We start from the raw sequence: 6,745 nt of genomic DNA on the forward strand, positions 1-6,745 counted from the left end.
CACTTCCTCATTCTGGGCCGCGAGGCGGGAACACGGAGGGGCTGGAAACAGGAATTTAGAGATTAAACTCTACTTTTTCATAGTTTAGCATCAGATTTTAGCTCATCTTTCCTCCAGAAAATTTACATTTCAACCTTAATTTACTTTGACTACTGAAGTGGCCACGTCTAGTTGTTTGCATCTACGTCAAACGGTTTGAATTAACATCTGATTTTGACCTGACTTAGCGGAAGCACTGTAAAAAACTAAATTTTACCAAGCAAAATGCTGGTCAAGTTTCCAGTGCAAATATACTGGCTCCCTTGAATTGAGACAAAACTAATTTATAAGTAAATTTTCGGCAAGATATGGATTATTGGTTTACAGTCAATAAATCCTTAATATTCATAAATAAAAGCTGGTTCCACCGGCTCTTTAGTTCCCTCATAAAAAAACTTTTTTCTCATTTCAAAACTGGATTATTGCGTAATAAAACATTTCAGTTGTACAATATTCCACTGTGCGGTTACCTAGCAACCCCAGCCCAGGCCGTTACCTAGCAACCCCAGCCCAGGCCGTTACCTAGCAACCCCAGCCCAGGCCGTTACCTAGCAACGGTTCCGCTGGTAGTTTATTTCACTAAAAACATGAAAAAATGTCTTTTTATAAGTTAAACTATAACTTTTTTTAAAATCAACATTAATGAAGTGTCTTAAAACAAGCTGCTGCATCTTGCTGAAAAGTTACTTTTAAGTTAGTTTTGTCTTAATAGAAGAAAATAAACAAAAAAGGTTTTGTGTTTTTGCAGTGAGTTTGCTGTTATTTGAAACCTCTTGTCGTCCCAAATGCAGAATATTCCCCCTCTTAAGGAAGCCTGTTTGTTTTCCTTGAGTCCTCGCGGGAACAAAAGGCGGCTCTGGGTGCAACAATGCGTCGTCAAATCCCCGGCTTTCACGGTCAGGGTGTAAAGTTTGGGGATGAGCGCTTCGGGGAGGACAGAGAGCTGCTCCTCCCCGGCGCTGTCCCCTCCTCTTCCCGCACGCAGACCCGGTTCGACCGGACTGGGTAATCAGTTACCTGCTCTGTCTGACCTGCGCTGCCCACAGAGCACAAACACCAACGGGAGCCAAATCAAGGCCACAGCCACAGGGCTTCACCGCTGTTCTGCACTGAGATTATAATCCTCACTGCAAAAACACTAAGTATTTTTGTCTAGTTTTCACTGCATGTATCTTAGTACATTTGAAGTGGCACAAAACTAACTTACTAGTAGCTTTTCAGCACAATACACAAGCTTGTTTTAAGTAAATAATTCAATGACATTTGTAAAAAAAAAGTCGTCGTTGCACTTTTAGATTGCTTCACTTATAATGTGGGAAAATGTCTTGTTGCAAGTAAAATAATCTAAAAGTGGAACTAGAACTTTTTCATAAAAGGTAAGGAATTATTGACTGTTACCCAAAACATTTTGCTCCAAAAAATGGAAAATGCTGCTATGAAGTGTTTGATTTTGAGATTTTAGCTTTTCTTTCAGAATAATGTGTTATTAAAATGAATACTTACTTCAAAACTTTGGGTCTTTTATGCTATAATTTACTTTAAAATGCTGCAAAAACACAAACTAACTTATAAGTAACCTTTCAGCAAGATACAGGCGATTGTTTTCAGTCAATAATTCCCTGATATTGATGAAAATGTTCTGGCAAATTATTTCAATTATAACATGAGAAAAATATAATGTCATAAGTGAAATAATCTTAAAGTGGAGCTAGAACTTTTTCATAAATATTAAGGAATTATTGACTTAAAACCGCAGAAAAGTTACTTGTAAGTTAGTTTTGTCTTATTTCATGTGAACTAAAGTATTTTCAGGAGAAACTAGACCAAAAATAGTTGGTAAAATGTGATGTTTTCTGAGGTCTATTGACATTAACTTTCATTTCTGTATTTTTAGGTAAAAATCTTGGTTAGTTTTTGTTATTTTTGCATTGGAATGTGTTTTATAGACACTCTAGATATCAATCAACATTTTTCCTTCTGCTGTAAAAGCCTTAAAACAAATACAACCGGCTGCTAACACTGCATGCAAATTTTTGTGGTTCACACAAAAATTTTATGCTTTTCTTTGTACTTTATCTGTGATTAGGTCACATCCCACAACTAAAGGACTACATGTGTTTTCCTTATTCAAATGTTGCCTCATGTTGACTTGGTTCGTCACATTTCTGCAGCAGCAGCAGCAGCAGCAGCAGCAGCAGCAGCAGCAGCAGCTGCAGCAGCTGCAGCAGCTGTGTGACTCATGAATAATGTTTTCTTTTAAAAGCTTCTAGATTTACTCAGTAAGGTTTCTTAAACTCCTTATGACCAAGATGTAACATTCATTTTATTTACATTAAAAAATATAAGACTGCAACTACTAACTATTTATATATTTGTAGTCGATTATTGTGACGATTAATCGATTAATCGTCAAATAAACATATTGCCTGCAATTTTATTCAACCACTTAAACTTATTTTATGGAATACTAAGAATACATTAACCTTACTTTTTATTTACCTTAGTTAATGTGAGACTGCAGCTATAAAGTATTTGTGTATTAGTAATTGATTATTCTGACGATTAATCAATTAATCAGATGAAACTTTGACATGTGCAGATTTTTCATTCAACCACTTAAGCTTATTTTATATGAGAAATATGATCATCCTGATTTTTATTTACCTTAATTAATGTAAGGTTGTAACCAGCATTTATTTTAGTAGCCCATTATTCAGACAATTAATTGATTAATTGGGTAAAAGTATTGGCACATTTTCCAGATTTTTATCTTAAATGCAGACAATATGTTTCGACAGAAAATATTTTGCTGTTGACTTCCATTCAGAAACTATTTCCTGCATTCTTGTTAGTTGTGCAGGAGTTTCCACTTCTGCTTTTCAAGAAGTGGAGATGAATAATTCTGTTTGCAGAGAGTGTAAATGTTGGGGGGCGTGGCCGGCATCAGGTTATTTAGATGTAAAGAGACAAGACTCTCTAAAGCAGCTCAAAATAGGCAGGAATAAGCAGGACTCTCATTTTGTAAGAACGCTTTTGTGCAAAAAGTGTAATGAACATGTTCTGTATCGCCACTAACCTTTGGCAGGAAGCGTAATAGGTCACCTTAAGTTGCTCTCTTGGTCGATTCAGGCTTAAATTATTTATGAAGGACTTTTAAACGTTTTATCACCTTACAGTTCACCCAGTCTGTGGTTCAGCAGTTCATCTCTGGGCAAACAGCTTGTTCTTCTGCCCTTTTCTACCCCCACATCCACATCCACACACTCTGTGACCAGGATCGCCCACACCTGGTCATGCAGTCCAGCCCAGGCAGACGTGAGTTGAAGGGGAACAGAACGAACTGGCCCTCTGTCAAAATCAATTTGATGTCATCATTTCTGGGCTCTAATTTATCGGCTGTGTTCCAGAGTCCGACCCTTGTACGTTACAGCTCCAGCTTGCTCACTGTTTTGGCTTTTTACCTGCTTTTGTCCAGGTGAGTCAAAGGAGAAACAGCAACTTTTACACCTTAAACCGGATAATATCGTCACACCTGTTAACTGTGGAATAACTTCAAGGAATTTTTTACCAGCATATTTCTCTACTGCTACAAATAAACGTTACAAGTCAGTAAAAAACATGTTTCTCCATCATCCCACTACTTCCTGTTGTCGTCTTCTTTGACATTTCCGTCAGTAACATCCTGTTGTTGATTATGTGACTTATATAGTACAAAAAAAAGTATTGCCGTTGCAGTTTTGTGAAATATACTAATATGGGTACAGCCAATATAATTGCCTCATCGTCATGCCAAAACATTTGATCAAAAAACGAGGTTTTCTTTTTCTAAATTGGCATGGTTCCATGAAGCAAATTTATTTTCAAAATGTCAAATTGTTTAAATATATTGACAATGGAAATGCAGCTAGTGAACACACAACTGTAAACAAAAATGGAGTAGTGTCAGATTTGAGCAGTTTTAGGATTTCTCTTTTGTCTTTTGCTAAAGACCACAAGCCATTTCTAGCACTGGCGCTAGGCTAGCCCAGCGCTAGCCATTTCTGTAAACACACTTCATGTGTTAATTTCTGTAAACACACTTCATGTGTTTACAGAAATGGAACAAAAATTCAGTTTTCATTGGATCATTGTCATGTAAACAGGGTCTGAGAAGTAGCTGTGATAATGAGCTCAGCATATTCACCAGGTGTTTGCTAATTGCTACTGGCTAGTCTAAAGGAGCTAGGTCCAACCAGGCATTTAGCTCAACTGAATGTTTGCCATGGAGATTAAAGGATTTCTCAAGCACGCACGAAAGAATCAAACTTTGTGTTTGTTGCATTATAACTTGATGTAAAGCTCAAAAAAAGTCAATTTTACTAAATGCTGCCACTTTAAATCCACTCACAAATTCAAATGATCGGTTTTTGTGGTGGATCTTGTGTGTTGGAGCCGCACGGCGCCGTAGCAACAGGTGTTTACGACACCCGAGCCGCCGCCTGCCGCTTGTGGAACATCATCCAGGAATGCCATGCGGAGGCACACCTGACAGCCAGTTGGGCGGCGGCTCCGGTTTATAGCGGCGCGCTCCGCTTCCGTCTCTGCATCCTTTAACTGCACAGGTGAGCAGCTTTCCGGAGATCCTGGAGGCAAAGACGGAGAGAGAGAGGGAACAACGGATCAATGCTGAAGACTAATGTTTCTTTGTTCCTCCGTTGTCTCCACCCCTAAACAGGAACATGAGTCAGAGTGTTACCTGATGTGGGTGTGAACGCATGTTGCTTTAAGAGGCTTATCATACAAGATGTTTAGTTAACAGCAGAGGTACTAAACCTGTTAACTGGTCCGGGACAACGCTGCCGGCCTAAAGTTGCATTACTGGAGGAAATAGTTTATTGGGATTTTTTTTGTGACAATTTGGGTACTTAAAAATGTAAAAATTTAAAAGTTTGTGTTTTTGTAGATCTTTTCTTTCCAGAAATAAGAAAAAAATCTACATATTTATGGTGCAAACCAACATAACACTTTGAAAAAATGACAATTTACAGAAAATGTGTTGCAATTTTTAACAAACTGCCATTTTATTTTGAATTGTTGACAATTAAGATACAGAAAAACATTAATATTTTGCTAAATGATGATGGCAATATTTTCTACTTTGACAGTTTGGGTACTTAAACATTTAAAAATTTGTTTTATTTTTAGATATTTGTCAACATTTTGTAGGTGGCTTTGAGAAATTAAAGCATTTTTATCAGTTGCACCAACAGAACTCAATGTTTTTTTCTGATTTGTTTTCTGCCATATTTGAATGCAACACTTACAAAAAGTTGTTAAAATTTTAAAACAAATTTAAATAGAAATCTGTTTTGTCCTGTTTATTATTTGAGTCCTGACGACTCCGCACTGTAAAATCTATTTTTTTAAATCAGAGACGCCTGTTTTTGGTCAACACATTTTTAATCCCGTTTCGAACCGTTGAAACATTATTCAGACCCAAACCAGGAATTTAGGTTTTATTTTTCTCCATCTATTTAAAATTTGATGTCAACTCAAGCAGTTCTTTGCTTTGGTTTTTCATTAAAAACCAAAACAAATTTCAAATGTTGTTTTAACTTTTTTTTTAGAGTAGAACTTCAGGAAACCTGCTTTTGAATTATTTTTGTTAATTTTTAATCAGTTGTGGTTTATTTCTAAGTAAAATTATGCACAGATTGTCTTTTTTCTTATATTTTTGTGCAACACTTTGGTCATTTCAGTTGATTTCATTTGATATAAAGTAATTAATAAATAACTGAATAAAGCTGTTATGCTGCCACACCCCAAAAAAGAACTCCGTCATTGAACTAAACAAACAAAAAGCACTTCAGTTATACTTTTGATTGAGAGTAAAAGCATGAATACCGTCATTTTTTTATCATCTAAGTGGAAAAATTCCTATTTTCTGTTTGCAGCAGCTCAGAACTTCTCCTTATGGACATTTTGGGGTTTATTGTAACAGAAAAAGAGTAAAAAATCTTAATTTCCACATTTCTTGTCTCACCTAGCATTCATTCAGATCAGAAATGTTTACTTTAAAGCATTTATTTAAGGTTTAAAATGAGAAGAAAGAGAAAAGTATTATCTCCTTGGGACAACAAAGCGGTGGCCTAAAATAGCTCCTGTTTCCATGTACACCGTCACCAGCCATTACAGCCTGCTGTAGTGATGTCACAGGGTTTTATGGCCATCTCAGCCATAAATAATCCTCACACAATAGAAATAAAACAATATCAACCGACGCTTATTTATTAAAAACGCCTCTGACGGTGCTAAAATACCATCTTAATGTCTTATTTTAGCTCTGGTTGTGTTTAAAGACGTTTTGTGTCCATGTAAACTTTTAAAAACGCATCGTAAGAAGCAGAAATGGATAAAACAAAAAAAAAACAAAAAACAGGAAGTTGGGTTGGTAATAAAAATTGAGCCACAGTTGAGTTCTGGATCAATCCTTCGGCAGAGTCACAGGGACACAAACACGCCTACAACCTGAAAGCAACGCTGTCAGGAAAACAGAAGGAAAAAAATCGCTTTAACTCACAAAACGATGGAAACAAACACGTCAAATTTATCCCAGAAAATATGAGACTCAATGGGGATAATAACAGTAACAAAATGAATGTGCAGCAGAAGAGAAACCTGCCGGTGTTTTATTGCCTCACTATAAGTCTGTCTGTGTTGCTGTAAA

The sequence above is a fragment of the Poeciliopsis prolifica genome, unplaced genomic scaffold (genome assembly GCF_027474105.1).
Source record: "Poeciliopsis prolifica strain line A6 unplaced genomic scaffold, Auburn_PproV2 SCAFFOLD004, whole genome shotgun sequence".
Taxonomy (NCBI): Eukaryota; Metazoa; Chordata; class Actinopteri; order Cyprinodontiformes; family Poeciliidae; genus Poeciliopsis; species Poeciliopsis prolifica.